Genomic DNA, 15,995 nt, shown 5'->3' on the forward strand with positions numbered 1-15,995 from the left:
GGATTTTATTCTCTTTATTTACACATGGTACTCCCATTTCGATTTGCTTGAGTGGTTTAGGCACAGCAGGAAAGAGGAGATTTAAATCTCTGGTTTCTGCTATGCATGTTCTAAGAAAGAAATTAACTGTACTGTACAAAGGCAAAAGAACTCCAAGCTACAGAAGCTAACTACGCTGAAAACAAAAGCAGAAGTGGCATCATAGCAGGGACTTGTTACAAACACAAGTCACTTTTTACTTTTAAACTTCATGCTTTTTAAAGTAGGCTACGTTTCAAGTTGTTGATGAAGTAGAAATTGTCACTTGGTTTAGTTTTGCCAGTTCAGTAACTTTGCCACCATAGGTGCACTTTTGAAAAGAAAACCCAGATCATCTCAAGGTATTTTTCCAACTACTAATCCAATCAGTATTTTTGATTATTTTGAGTTTGAACACTGTGCTGGTACTCAAGTGAATCAACTCTTTTTTTCTCATTGTCAAGCAGTTAATGAAAAATCTTATTAATTTTAGGAGTCTTAAACTAATGTTTTCTCCACTGTGACCCGAATGAGCCAATCCATAGCAGCTAGTCTGATCATCTTCTCTCTGTCCAGATCATAACGTTTGGTTCCTTTGGGAGCAGAGGATGAGAGGGGCAATTGCCTTACCAGTAACTTATGCTAATTAAATTCTGCTAATAAAATTCTGGAAAGAATTCTTATTAACAGTTTTACTGTTGTTTTTGAGGTACAAAGGTTATAAATATTTTTCATTCTACAGAATTCCAAACAAAACTTCACCACAATGGCACACATTTCTTATTAGACTGCAAGAATGCCCAAACGTGCTTCGGTTTTCTGGTTTTCCTTTTCATGCAAAAGCAAATGAAGAGAAAAACAATAAAATTAAAACTCCTGTAACTGCACAAGATAAGGAATTTCTTGTGTCCCTATGGGCATCCAGACCAAACACCATTATTAGTACTATTATGGCATGGAAGCAGATTGAGTGCTAGCTAATTGCCTCTTCTCCAACTGATTTTATTTATTCTTTTTTCAGCTGGGAGCATGGGGGAGGTGGGAAGAGGCTGGCTTAAAATTCATAACATCCCCATGACAAAAGAACCCACAAAAGGCAACAGCTGCTTAGAGAAGTGAAAACATTGCATCTTCAGAGGCCATTCAAGCAGAGTATGTTTTTCCTCCACGAGCTTGTCACCTGGACTAACAATGAGGCTAAAGACATCACATGCAGTTGCTGACAAATGCCAAGAACACACTAAAAGCGCAGGAGTGTAAATGCACAGAGTATTACTAATCACTGCTATTGCAACCCTCATTCCCGCGAACTTTGCAAAAGTTCATATGTGTTATACTCGATGATAAATATTATGAAAGTTATTTACCCTAGGAGAGGAAAAAGAAAAACAAGCAGGAAATCAACATTTAAAAATGAGCGATCCTACAAACTACATCGGCATTTATATCTAAAAGATAGGGCACAGGATACGGGACCTGAGACTCCTCCTAACTGCACTGATACCGGGTGAGAAGCAGGAAATCAGCTTTAAGATAAGGGCAGGTAAATGAGTGAATGAAGGGCAGAAGCGAGCCCAAGCCCTCACAAGGAGGCAGAACGCTCAGCAGCAGCTGGCTGAAGGCAATGGCTGACAGGAACAGCAAAGCCTGGGCTGCCTGCCCCCCAGGCCAGCATCAGACCTGGCCCCGAGGAATTCACTCGGCCGGGCAGGGTCATTCGAGGAACGCTGAAGCCCAGCTTTGTATCCAGAATACAGCAGATAAATTCTAGCTGACAAATACCGAAGGACAGAATTACACTTTAGGTTTTAGCTACTCTTTCTTAACCGGTCTTAAGTCTTGTCAAAGCTAAGTGTCTTTTTTATCCTTTCATCTTTTCTAAAAGTTTTTCTGGGATAACTCACGTTATCACTCTGGGATAACTGGGATAACTCACTGTCTCAACCTAGGTATGTCTCCAATAAGTCAAGGAGGGAGTATAGGCACCACAGAGCGTTTATGTCCCAAAACGTGTCTTGGGGCAAACCAGCCAGTGTAGGTGCTAGTGATGCCAGTTGCCAGATTTGGGAAGTCAGCTCACAGAAGCGTGGGACTTGTAGGAAACAAGCAGAAGAATGTGTCAGGGCTCTGGGGAAAAAACAAAAATACTAATCTGCTAAAATTTGATCTCAGATTTAGGTTTAGCATCAGTTAACAGTGTTGTCTCTAAAACATGGCCTATTTATTCTGTTTAAAAATTATGCCCTAATGCCTATCAAAGATTTCAGCATGCCCATGACCCGAGTTTCATCCTGTTCGCTCTTATACCAGTGTCATCTTCACCAATGCACTAGCAAAGAAGGACATACATTATCTACCCGCTATGCCAAGTCTCAGTTCAACAAAGCACTGATGCACAGATTTTTGAAGACGCAGGGAGTGCTGCAAATGCCATGCTGCTGAGAACTTTGCCAGGGAGAGGCATAAGAGGCATAAGCCACCCTGCACTGTGGATTCAGTGCAGGTACCAGGCACAGGATACTGGGAGACCACACCAGTCTCTGCAGTTCTGATTGCCAAGTACCTGCATCACCCGGACTCCAGCCAGAACAGAGGTCTGACTGAGAAAAAGAGAGCTGGTTTTCTGCTGAGAGGTGAGGATGGGAGGACAGAGGGATGTCCGCATTAGTATGTCAGGGAGTCAGATGATAGAGTTGCTGGAAGGGATGATAAATTCATACAAAAAAAAGTTGGTTGGAAGGGACTTCTGAGGGTCATCTAGCCCAACCTCCTGCTCAAAGCAGAGCTACCTTCAGAGTTAGATCAGGTTGCTTAATACAGTTACATCAAAGACTGCCCAGCCTTTATGCTACAAAATAATAGAAATAGCAGGTAATAGTAACACATATTCAGTTAAACTCCATAACTGAATCTTACGTTCTTATTTTTTCTTTTTCATTTCAAAACTGGTTTGCAAAGCGTGAGAGAAGTTCTCCCTGTGACACACAGCATATCATCGTCTGTAGCTTCATCCTTTGTTTCTGCAACCTTTTTTCTGGCGGTGTAGGTAATGAATGAAGCCAGAGGAAGACTGGGAACTGGAGACCTGAGCCCAGACCTGCTTTTACCACTGTTTACTGAATGGTCCTAGGAGTCCACTGCAACTAGAAACAAGCCCTAGCCAGAACATAAATTTGGAAAGCATGACAGTTTGCAGTTCTACTACTTCCCTGCTCCTGGCCCTGTATTTTAAACCTTTTCTCTACCTATAATACGGTGATTTGCCAGCTTATCCTACACACACACCGCAATAAGACATACAGTGTAACAGGAATGCAGAAGACTGGAAATGTACAAAAAGGAAGCACTTTTATTAAAAGAAATTTTATCCCCTTCCTTGATTTTTCCCTCACTAAAAATGTTTAGTCTTTGCTTCTGCTTGAATACCATGGCAAGGTATTGGTAACCAAAAACTTGCATAATATAGTTCATTACTCAAAATGAGTAATGAACATGCACCGATATTGCTGACGAAAATTATAAGGGATTGGGTTGAAACTTTATGCCTCCAGCAAAGGTGGGGCATGAAGCACACTGCCCTGGGAGTGACTCTGTGACTCAGATGTACAGTTCTTTCCTCAATTCCTGCTTGCTCCTGGCACATAGTACTTCACTCCTGAGCGCGCTACTCCACTCATAAAATATGACCCACCCTGCAATGGCTCATCTACTGTTTATATAACCCTTTGCTTCATCTGTGTTTTCCAGTTATGTTGCAAAGGCAGAGGACAGGAAAGTAAAACAGAGGACTCCACTTACCTCCCCTTGCCTAGAACAATAGCCAGGCAGTTACCCAAATAAGAGCTGGGCATATATTTTTCAGACAAGGCAAGAAATGAAACTGAAATCAAACAGAAGGAGAGGCAGAACAAATGATATTTAACTATATATTTAACAAGGCAGACAGAAAAAAAGCCCAGCAACTCTGAGCTTCAGAGCACAGACAAGTTAATATAGGAGAGCCACGTTGCTGAAAAGTGAGAAACTATAAAGCTGTAGGAAAAATCATGAAATTACTGAGATAAAAAAGCCCAATATTGAGCATTTTAAGTGCTTTACAGACAAAATATTAATGGTTTAATAACTTACAGAAGGGAAATGACACTTAAAAGTGATCTCAGAAAAATGCAAGATTTTCAGTCATGTTAGAAAAAACCCCATATCTTATATTACTTCACTTGACTTTCAAATTCATGATTCTTTCTTTAAAAGGAGGAATAGGAAAGTCTACACAGGCCGTTTTCTGTGCCATATTCAATTGAACCTTTTCCTCACCCCAGATCCACTTCTCCCACTGCAAATTAGTTTGACAGGTTCCTGGCAGGGCTTCAGCAACTTTGCGTTTCTCTGGAATTAGCAAAAATGCTAATTTGGGCAGTTTGCTGCTAGTGCAAGTTTTTTAGCCTGGCTGGAGCTCCAAGGCTATTTGAGATAATATCAAATCAAAGAACAAAGGGGCACCTGTCATGGGCCCCAAGCGGAGGAAACAGATAGTGCTTGAGGAATTAAAATGAGATTTCTTTACACCAAATGTCAGACGCTGAAAGCTGTAGGAAAAACTGAGGTTGCTAGCTCTAAATCAGAGTGGAGGGGAGGAGGGAAAAGGGAGGGAAATGTGGTGCGTTTAAACAACTGCTGCCAATGAAAGGGTGGGGATGGCCTTAGATAAGCTTCCTGATCCACTTCCACTGAGACACTCGAAACAATGGGGTGGCAGAGCCATTTGCAGGCAATGGGACGCATACATCGGACTACGCCCCTTCCTCTTGGATGAGGTTATGGCTGCGCTCATCCGGATAGCCCTCAGCGTGAGACCGCCTGCTTGCGGGGTGCTGCGCCCGGAGCTGACGGCAGCGCGGGCACCACGTAACACCCTAACCCTCAAATCGCAGCGGTGGGGAAACAGTCAAGCAAAAATCCTATCAGCGGTGTGACACAGAGAGCCTTCCCCACCCTCTGCTGAGTCTTACAGATTTGCAGTACCAGTTCGTGGTCCTGTCTGTAATCTTTTCAGATTTGCCCAAACTAGAGACTGCTCTAAATCGTGAAAACAGGTTTATCCTGAAAGTGCAAATAAATGATGTCTTTTTTTTTTCTTTTTTTTAAATTGTTTGGGTGTTTGCGGGGTTTTGTTTGTTTGTTTCTTTGCTTGTTTTTAATACTCATGTCACAAAACTTGAACACCAGGCAAGACTACAGGGGGAAGTTGATAGTGCTGAATCCTCTATAGGAACATATGGGATATAATACAGGCAGAGCCACGTATATATTGGCAGTCACAACCTTAGCCCAGCACCGTAGGGTAGTGGCACAGGGTATTTCCAGCTAGCGTGAATATTTGTGGCAATAACACAGATCACAAAGCAGAAATAAAAAAATCCCTGTTAGCTAAACAGGTGTTTATCCTACTTCAAGCTCTGCTTTTCAGGCAAAATTGTGAAGGTAATACAGTTTTAACCCTTGCTGGTTATTTTATTTGCTATGGATATTTTCAGACATGACTGCAATGTTCATATACTCCAAAACTTACAAGCAAAACTGCATAAATCTCAAAATAAAAAAAAGCAAGAACCTCATCATTCTCTGCATCACAAAAATCTTCTACCAGAAAAAAATGATGCATACTCAGTATCTAATATTTCTTAAGGATGTTTATACTCCCTGACAAAGTTATTACACTTTCTGTCATTGGTTGAAACCAGAATATTTTTAAACAGGAATGGTGAGAAGAAAGAAAGACCAAAATCTGGCTGCCTTTTCTTCCATTACCTGCTGCAGCTCCTCCAGAGTGCCATTAATACGTGTAGGCTGAATTCAAATATAGAACAAAATGTCACGCTAAGCCAAATTTAAGCTCTGGCTATTTCTCCAAATGTGTGATATACCAGGGGTTTCCATTAACAGCCAACAACCTCACAGGTCTGTCAAATAAAAATAAGAGAAAATATTTATCCTGCCATCAGGATTCCACAGGCATCCACCAGGCAAAACAACTGCCATCTCAAAACACACACACAGAGTCCTAAAGTTTCCTTTAAAATTTCATATTTCAGATAGCGTTCTCAGGTAAAGGTTCACAAATCCCCAGGCAAATGGAGGCCTTTTTCTCCCGTAAAACACATGGTTATGTTGTGGAAATTCCTTGGCACAGAATATTGTGTCATGGTTTACACAGTTTCAATCCCCAGTCTCTACAAAGGGGAAAGAGTGAAGTAGGGGAGTATCAGTACATTCTTGCCTTGTTCTTATATGTTTCGCTATCTATCTCCATGACCTGGTCAAGGTCAAGGGAAATGGTCTGAGTGGACCCATGGTCCATTCATGGCCATTCTTTTGCCAGTAGACAGCAGCAGCTCTAAGGGAACTGTAACTGCCCTCACAGTATATAACACTCTTATTTTAGGTTCTTTGGTGTGTATTTTAGTTTATAATCAGTGTAAAAGCCTGTTTTCAGGCCATCACAGTCTTCTTCCTATGGCCTTATCCAAAACTAAAGTCTTATATAGAGGATTACACGTTCATATGACCCAAAACTTATATCTGTGGTGATTTTAGATAATGCCATGCTTGTAAGAGATATAATGCTCATGTTTTGGGACACATGACAAGCAATTACTGCCTGATGTTATAAAGAGACCTTCCTTTGGGCAAGTTACAATATAATTGTCCCTTTGCAGGGATTCTGACACTTCCTTCCAAAGCATCAGGAATTAACATCAGAAAGGAAATATTGCAAAATCCTGCTTTTCCAAGGATTAAAAGATAAGCTTGACAAGTGTCTCAAGAGACTGAAATAGAAGATAAAATCCTACTATATAAAATGAGATATAATTTTAAGGCAGGCAATGCAAAGTCAATACTGTTTTTGCAAAATGTCAGGCAATCACGGCCTTCAGACTGGCTTGGAGAAGAGCACGAACTCACCTTCGGCAGACAAGCCTAAGGAAATATTGTAGGAATGTCTGTCCATTACTGAGGCTAACTGAATGTTAGTGCTGATATTATTTCTATGAAAAAGCGAAAATAGAGGCATTCTAAGTGTCAAATGAGTCATGTATGTCACCTTAACAGCCTATCCGGAGCCCTGCAGAAAGTCTTTAACATAACTTCAATTGTGAAACAGGTTGGAGATGCTCTGCAGAGAATGGTTTCTATTATATGGCAAATTACATGTTATTATGAAAGTATGAAGAGGTTCAAGTTACAAATCACGCAGTCTTGGAGGGCTGAACCAAAATATAAACTGCTGCAGGAAAACAAAAGAACTCTTTAGGGCATTTGGTATGCAAAATGATACTGAGAAGGTTTAAGACTATATTTGAATCTACTTCTAGGAAAAGGAGTTAGCAGAAATGTGGAAGCAATACTTCAGAGTACTTCTGGACTCAAAGACCCCTTCTTGAATAAACTTATGAAAATTCCAGTAGCAATCATAGATGTCAAATGGCCAAAGTCACATCCATTCAAATAGAAGTTCTCTTTGTTAGTAGGGAAATTTCAACACACTTCTAGAGAACCTCCATGGCAGACATAAAGCCCTCACAGAGACCCCCTGTTTACCATCTAAGATTGTGCTGCCAAAGCAGAAGCATAACTTGGAGCCTCAAACCAAAGCAAAATTCATCTCTGAGAAGCCCTGTCCAGCTGGGGAGAATAATTGCCAAACCAACACAGACAACCTCAGCTTCAATTGTGATCAACACTCCTGAGAGAGCTCCTGAACCAACAGCTTGGAATGGAGCTATGAGTCTATTGATTTTAGTCTGTAAACCAGTTTCCAAATTCTGTAACATGTTGTTTGATCTTTATCTTAGTAGAAGAAATCAAGATATGTAACCTTTAGCCTTAACTTGCAGTAATCATGAAGCAACACCCACAGACTGCTCCGTCCTAGGGACAGAGCAGAAGTACCTAGATTTCTTTGAGTTTGCTCCATCTTCTCACCGTTAGGTTCTCAACAGTGGGAATTTATCAGCACGCTACAAGGCTACTTTGGGGACTGGTTGCACAAAATGACACACTCATGGAACATAACCCTTTCCATCAAGCTGTAACTCTTTCAAGGGTTTGAAAGTCTCCTCATCTAACCTGAGCTCACATCTGTGCTTCAAATCACATCAAGCAGGGATCTGACATTAAGTGTCCCTGGCCTCAGGGAAGCACTGTAACCACTACGCAACTGTGGACTAGCCAGGTTTGAAAAGAAACCTCAAGAAACCTCGCCTTAAAGCAAAGAAAGAATCTCAACAAACATTTGTCAAAACAAATGGCCACAAAAAGTTTCAGTTTCAACTCCTCAGCATTTTCGAATGAAAACATGCTTTGTGGAAATATCCTACCCAGCTCTAGCTGCTTTTCAGATCATAGGTACAGACTAAAATGAGACAGAAAGCATTTCTGAGGAAAAGTCATCTACAGACAGATGGCTGAGCTGTGACCCAGATTCTCTCTACATCGGTGGAAACCCGAAATAACCCTATGGAGTACAGAAAGATAAAAATGACTCTGGTACTTCAGCTGTGACAGGACTAGCAGTTCAAGTGTCACAGGCTGGGTTTTCTGTACTTCTCTATTACTAATGCATGTTTCTTACAAACTCTGGAGGAAACTTATGACTTCCCACACTGCGCCCAGTCTCAATGGGGAGGGCAATGGAGGTAAAGATGTCGATGGCAGAATCCATGCGTATGTCTTGATCTCTGCCTCCAGATAGCATTTGCATAGAAAAGATCAATTAAAAAAAAAGTCTTTATTCTTTCTACTGAAGACTCATTGATTAGTTGAATATAAATAGCCAGACACAAGCTTTATAGGTATGTTGGCTTAATTTAAGAAAACCAGTGATGGAAAATTGCTATTAACAGAACCTGACGGTCTGACGAGAAAAATGTGTTCCAACACGTGGCAGACACAGAACAGAGTGAGTGGCATTACCATTGACCTTAAGCCAGCGTGCTGTGAAGAAGCTCAGCACTGGAAAGATGGATTTAACTTCACAAGAAAAAGGAAATTCTGCATGTTTCTCATGTGTATCCACTCTGCTTCTGCTCAGTGCACTGTGAAAAACATTATCTAAATTGATAATAGATTCATCCATTGTAATAGTTGTATGTAGTTTGGCAGCTGTTGATGACATTAAACTTTCTTTGAGTAATGTAGAAAACAGACACCTCTTGTCAAAAAAACCCCAAAGAAATCACAGGAACTCCACTGTACTAGCTACAAAATTTAAAATAAAAAGTCCACAAAACCAACAAAAAATCTAACTCTTCTTCCTCCTCCCTGCCAATCTGCCCAAATGATGACTTTTGCAGTTGAAAAAATGAAGGGTAGGAGGCACATTTGTGCTGCTGCATCCAAGATACCTTCAAATCTGTTTCTGTGTCTGGGATTGATCAAGTCCTTAGCAGTATATCACCTACTCTCTACATATTCTTCCTGCTGGGTCCAGCCCAACAAGCGGGTTTAGATAATGCCAACTAGATTAGACTTCAAGTAGAACATGTCCCAAAGGAAAGATGATTCTCTTTTTTATCTCTATTATGCGAGGTGTCTAGGTTAAGTTTCTGTCTGTGCAAGGCTCTCATGGAAGACTGCATTTTTGTTCAAGAAGAATAGGGAAGCTGGGTGAAGGGACGTGTCTCCCAGTAGGTCATTTTGAAGTTTTTTCACCTTGAGTTGAAGAGCTAAATATTCGCTGCAGCAAAAGAGAGTGGATAGTAACAAAGAGGACTCAAAAGTTACCTTGTTAGGACAGCCATGGCAGGACAAAGGCTGACACTCAGCTCTGCTTTGGAGCCTATAAAACATGCAAATGCTGGGAGGGTAATTCAATTCCAAATTCTGGTGGCCCAGATGCTACACATGAACAGGTTTCTAAGCTTCCTATATAATCAATGTCTAGAGAGAAATTCAGTCACCCTGAAACAGACGCCTATCAGCTGCAGAGCTCTTTACACTTTGCTGTATATAACACAATCTCAGACCACAAGATCATCTGTAGAAAGCCACTGCAATTTATTCTATATGTCCAGCATCTCAGACGATTGCCCTACTTTTTTCTCACCTTATACTTAAAGAGAAGCTAACACCACTTCCTCTTCCGTGTGCATTCGTAGAGACTAGCTTGGTATGTACGATCAGAGAACACCTACCCAACTAGGTCAGGATGCAAAATAAGCTACAAGCACCCTAGTTTGTGGATCTCCAGGAGGCCTCAGCTGCAGTTAGCCTCAAAGGTGTTAGAATTTTGGGGGAAGTGAGAAACAGGTTAAAATTGAGAAGAGTTGAGACTAGATCTTCTGCATCTTGGATTGCTAGGGAGATGAGGGAAGAGAAATGGAGAAGTCAGCTGACCAGAGGATGTAACACAACCTTTTTACGCAACCACAAACTTCTCACATGCAATGGTCTGAAGTCAAAAACCAGCAGTATTAACTTTACCTATATATTTCTGTCCTGATGAGTTTTTAGTATTTGGTCACGTTTGCTGAAGGATGAATTGCATTTTGCTTTTCCTTCTAAAACTTCTAATCCTTGTACGAGGTATTTGAAATTATAAATACCACATGTACAAGGAAATTATTCCATTTTATTAGATAATCCAAATACAACAATACATGCCACCCCAAAAGAACACAAACATTCCCCATTGCATCTTATACTGTCACATATTGTTTCTTTAATGTATGTTGCCAGGTAAATACCTCTTCTTTATTAACAGAATGGATGTACATCTGTTCTCATAAAGATTTACAACCCAGGGAAGATCTACACAGGGTAAATGATGTTAAATTGCTCTTTTGTAAGATCTTTAATTTTTTTCTTGTGTGTTTAGAAGTATGCTTAATACTGTACCCTGTGAAACAATAATCAGTGCACAGTAAATATATATCCTCTTATAGATATGTGTAACTGTAAAGAAGTTGAGAAATGAGAAATAAAATTACTGTCCTCATAATGTTTCTTCATAATCCAAGTCAAAGGGCTTTTTTCTGCTCGGCTCCACCTTCACACTTGTTGGGCCTTCAATAGAAAGTACTAAATCTGGACTAATGCATTTAAACTCCTTTAATTTTCTCTGTAGAGGTAGAGAGGGTAAAAATCACTGCCACATTGAAGCCATTGGGAAAGCACAAACTGACATCATTTGGGGACAATATCTTAAGTAAGGGCCTTTGGCAATATTAAAAAAAATATTAAGGCTGGTAACAGTACTGATGATTTTATCCACACAAGCTTAACCAAGGAACAGTATAGTCCAGCCCAGTTAAAACAGCGTCTACTGCAAAATTACTCACTTTGACTGTCTGAATCTCAGTCAGGGACACATCAAAATGATTTTAGAAAGTTACCCAGGAGAACACCTGCAATCTGTGGGAAGAAGAAACACCTGCTCCACCGTGATTACGGAGAAAGGAAGTCACCATCTTTCAGCGTAAAACTACTCTTCAGATCAAAAGTAAAGCAGAAACACAGTAAGTTATTTGTGTGGAACTAGCATCAGCTCAGAGAGAGAAGCAGCATGCTTGGAAGCATTTGCTCTGAAAAAAACTGAAACCCAACCCACTTAAAAACAACCCTGAAATGGAGGCTTCTACAATGATTTCAACTGGGTCTTTGTAGTATTACAAAGAAAGAAGTAGACTTCAAGCATAAAATTGGGTTAAACACATAAAAAGTAAATTACTCCTTATTTATACTGTCAGTCCTCTGAAAACCCTGAATTCTGAAACTTTTTTCTCTTTTCTTTATTTTTTATTTTAAATAATTCACATGGTAGAGGAGTTCTAGTGCTATTCATACAGAATCCAAAATTACACACATTTGATCCAGGTACAACAGGTATTTTCCCAGGGGTCTTACATTATGAAGCCACTTTTTCCACCTCCTTCTGATGAGAAATGCTGCAACTCAGGTGAAACAGCAAATGAAGTCCCGTAGAAGTGTTTATTAGGAGTAGCTCATTCAAATCCTCATGGTATATAGCATAAGTTCTCTTCATGGACATTTTCCCTGGAAAGAAAATGACAAAGAAGCTAAAAATGGCTGGAGTCCTTAAAGGCAGTGTAAGTTTTCAGGGACATAAATTTCACCTCCTTGAACCAATGTGCCCCCTGCCCACCCATTTGCCCCTTGTTGATCTTTTTATGAAGATAATTCACATAAGACTAAATTTCAGTTCCTCTTCTAGAAACTGACAAATTTTCAGAAATTACTATTCTTCTTTGTCTGGGTGGAAGGTGATTTCTTGCACAAAAAAAGAATAAAGTTGAGTAATGTTCTGCAAGGGGAGACATGAAAGATACCAGTAAAATTTTGCTCTCTCTTTTATCTTCCCTTCTTTTTTTAACCTAGTCATACACTGGAATCTGCTGTACTTAAAGAGAGGGAGGAGGAGATTATGACAATGAATGTATTTAATTGTCTGCATAGATTGAACTAACTTTTACAGGTAAAGCATTATAAACTTCCAAGATTTTCAGCACACTTGACAGAACAGGACAGGAGGAGAATCGATAGCTCTTTAAGGGGAAGAGTCTAGTTTTTTGACAAGAATTTAAAATGATGTTTTCAAATAGAACTGGTATAGAAAAAAAGAGGAAAATTATGTATAATGCATTTACCATGTGAGAACCAAAATACCCCGAAACTGAGAAAAGTATTCAGAGTAAGTAGTTTAACAGATAAGCCTTTAATTAAAAAGTGGTGATTCCAGTTGCCTGTGAAAACGAAGTACTGGCTTTATGCTCAGCTTTAACATATGTTATGCAACATGTGAACTAATAGAGATGAAACGTGCTCTTGCTTCATCAGTTATTACAGTCAGGATATTTTTAAACTGTCCTTAGTACCTGAATGGCTAATGTTTAACTAACTGTTTCACTCTGGGAGGTCCCAGCTACTTCCAACAAAAGATAATAGAGGCAAGCTGGATTTCAGCTTTTCCTCTCCTACCTAACATGTAGAATCTCATTTGCAATTTTTTCCAGTAGAGGTCTATGTAGTTTACCTACATAAAAATTTACATATATATAAAAATACATCTGAATCATGATTTTGCTAGCGTAATTGAAGAAAACAAAACAAAACATTAAAAAAACCCAAATGAAAACAAACAAAAAACCGAGCTGCTGAGCTTCTAGTACTGTGCCTTCAAGGGAGCGTTGCTGGAACTGGTCAACCCTAAAAGCTATGTTGTTCTGGATTGCTAATGCTTGCAAAAATTCTCCCATTTTTAGCTTTCCTTTTGGATAGTCAAACTTTGGTGCAGATTAGATGTGACAGGGTAGAGAAAAAAAAGGCCAAAGTATTTTTATATGATTATATTTCAATTTTTTCAATATTATAAAGAGATCTCTACCATCGCTACTAACTGTAGTGTCAATTTACTTCTTCCCCACAAAGTTCAGATGCCTTCAGTAAATTTTGACTTAGGCAACTCCGTTTCTTGGGGCTAGCAAAGCGATGTCTGTGCCTAACAGCACACAAAAGGGTATTATATAGATCTCATGTCCAATGACTTCATTTTGTCGCCTCGCGTGCAGGTACTCCATGTGTGGCTGGATTAGCTTTTTAGCACATGAATGAAGTGCAAACTCATGCTTCTGCAGCACAAAGCAAAGACTTTACTCTTCTACTCAAGGTATATATTGAATTAGTGAAAATAACCCTCTGGGTCCTACAAAGTTATACGTTGTAGTGTCGTCCTTAATAGCACTAGGGAGAACATAGCTTATTTTGTGGAGGGTCTTTGAACACAGCTGCCTATGCACTGCACCCTGTGCCCTTGGCATCTCGGGCGGTGCTTTTGCAGGGCTGTGCAGGGTACGAAAAGAGGGACGCCACTGGCTCAGACCAAAGTGTGCTCTAGCTCAGCACTTGGTCCCGGGTGGTGGAGGCTCCTGGTTGACCTGCCCCTGGCTGCAGCCGAGCTGGAGGAATCCATCAGAAGGATGGAATCTGAGCCACAGCATGGCTCATTTCTGTTGCCTTGCCATGTTCTGCCTGGGTTGAGCCCTGCTGGGTAGTATCTGCTGGCTCCTGGGATGCCTGAAGGGTGTGCTGCTTGGTGTTGCCTTCTGGTTTATGTCATTCAACATTCAGTTCCTGTGGTTCAATATTTTTTATTTTTTGATCTTGGCCCTCCTTTTCCTCCCTTCTCTCTGTAAGACAGCTCTATTCCTTCCTCAAACCTTGTTACAAGAATTGTTGGTCTGCTGCTTAGCCATGCTCTTCACGCACAGACCTACAACCTAGAGGAAGCCACAGAAGGGATTTTACTCATGTCCAGGGAGTTCATCATGGTATATACCAAGTCTACCATCTCCTCTGATTTATCTTTTCAAAGCTTAGATCCCATCACATGAATCATAAACAGAAGAGACATAAAGAAGAGCTTTAAGCAAATTAGTTTATTATTTCCATGCTTCCCCTTTTGAAGAATTCAAGTTATCTGCCCAAATGGCTGTTCACTGAGTCACATTCCTCTCTCACCATTGTGTTTATCAACTATTTAGGTTACAACGGAAAATCCTTTAAGCATGACCTCGTGTCCTGAGGCCCTAATTCAGCAACACATTTAAGTATGCATCAGCATGCAGCCTTGTTCAGTGAAATACCATCAATTTCTTTGATAACTACCACATACCTAGTACAAGCAGCTTGCTGGAATAGGACCATGGTACCCTTTGTGTACACAAGTAATATTTTCAAGCCAAGTGAATACAGAACCATATAGGAGAATATATGATCAAGAAAGACACAACTTGTTGTTGTGGGAAAGCACACAGTTAAGGAGCCATGTATCTATGAATGACTGCCTGTAATTAAAAACCGTTCCCCTATTACAGGCTGGGGCAGAGATGATTCAGTATCACTTCCAGTTGCTGCTGTAAGATCATGGAAAACCAGAAGACTTCTATGAAAAAGGAAACCCAAACTCAAACTTAGATAAGTTTTCCAGATCAACTATTTCCAGGCGTTTCGATTCAAATAATGAGAGAGAAGGATAAAGCAAAAAAAAAGAAAAGATCATGGACTTATTACAGGCCACCTGATCAGGATGGGGAAGCTGATGAGACTTTCTACAGACAGCTGAAGGTAGCCTCGCAATCGCAGGCCTTGGTTCTCATGGGGGACTTCAATCACCCCGATATCTGCTGGGAAGACCACGCAGCCAGGTATGCACAGTCCAGGAGACTCCTCCAGTGCATTGATGACAACTTTTTGACACAGGTGGTACAGGAGCCAACAAGGCGAGGAGCACTCCTGGACCTGGTACTGACAAACACAGAGGGACTGGTAGAGGACATTAAGGTTGGGGACACCCTAGGTTGTAGTGACCATGAAATGATAGAGTTCAGGATCATGGGTACTGCGCACAAAACAATAAGAAGTAAAATTACAACCTTGGATTTCAGGAGGGCTAACTTTTACCTCTTTAAGAAACTGCTTGGAGAGATCCTGTGGGCTAGGGCTCCGGAAGGCAAAGGGGCTCAAGAAAGCTGGTTGATATTCAAAGACCACTTCATCCAAGCCCAGGATTGGTGCATCCCTAAGAGAAAGAAATCAGCCAAGGGATGCAGGAGACCTGCATGGTTGAGCAGGGAGCTTCTGAAAAAGCTCAAGTGGAAGAAGGAAGTCTACAATAAGTGGAAGAAGGGACTGACCCCTTGGGAGGATTACAAGAATGCTGCCAGAGCATGCAGGGATGAAACAAGGAAAGCCAAGGCCGCCTTGGAATTAAACCTGGCTAGGGATGTCAAGCTCAACAGCAAGGGCTTCTACAAGTATATTGGAAGCAAAAGGAACACCAGAGAAGTTGTGGGCCCACTGTTGAATGAGACAGGAGCCATGGTCATGGAGGATGCAGAGAAGGCAGAGTTACTGAATGCCTTCTTTGCTTTAGTCTTTACTGCTCAGCCCAGCCCTCAGGA

Source organism: Larus michahellis, chromosome 3 (assembly GCF_964199755.1).
Source record: "Larus michahellis chromosome 3, bLarMic1.1, whole genome shotgun sequence".
NCBI classification, from domain to species: domain Eukaryota; kingdom Metazoa; phylum Chordata; class Aves; order Charadriiformes; family Laridae; genus Larus; species Larus michahellis.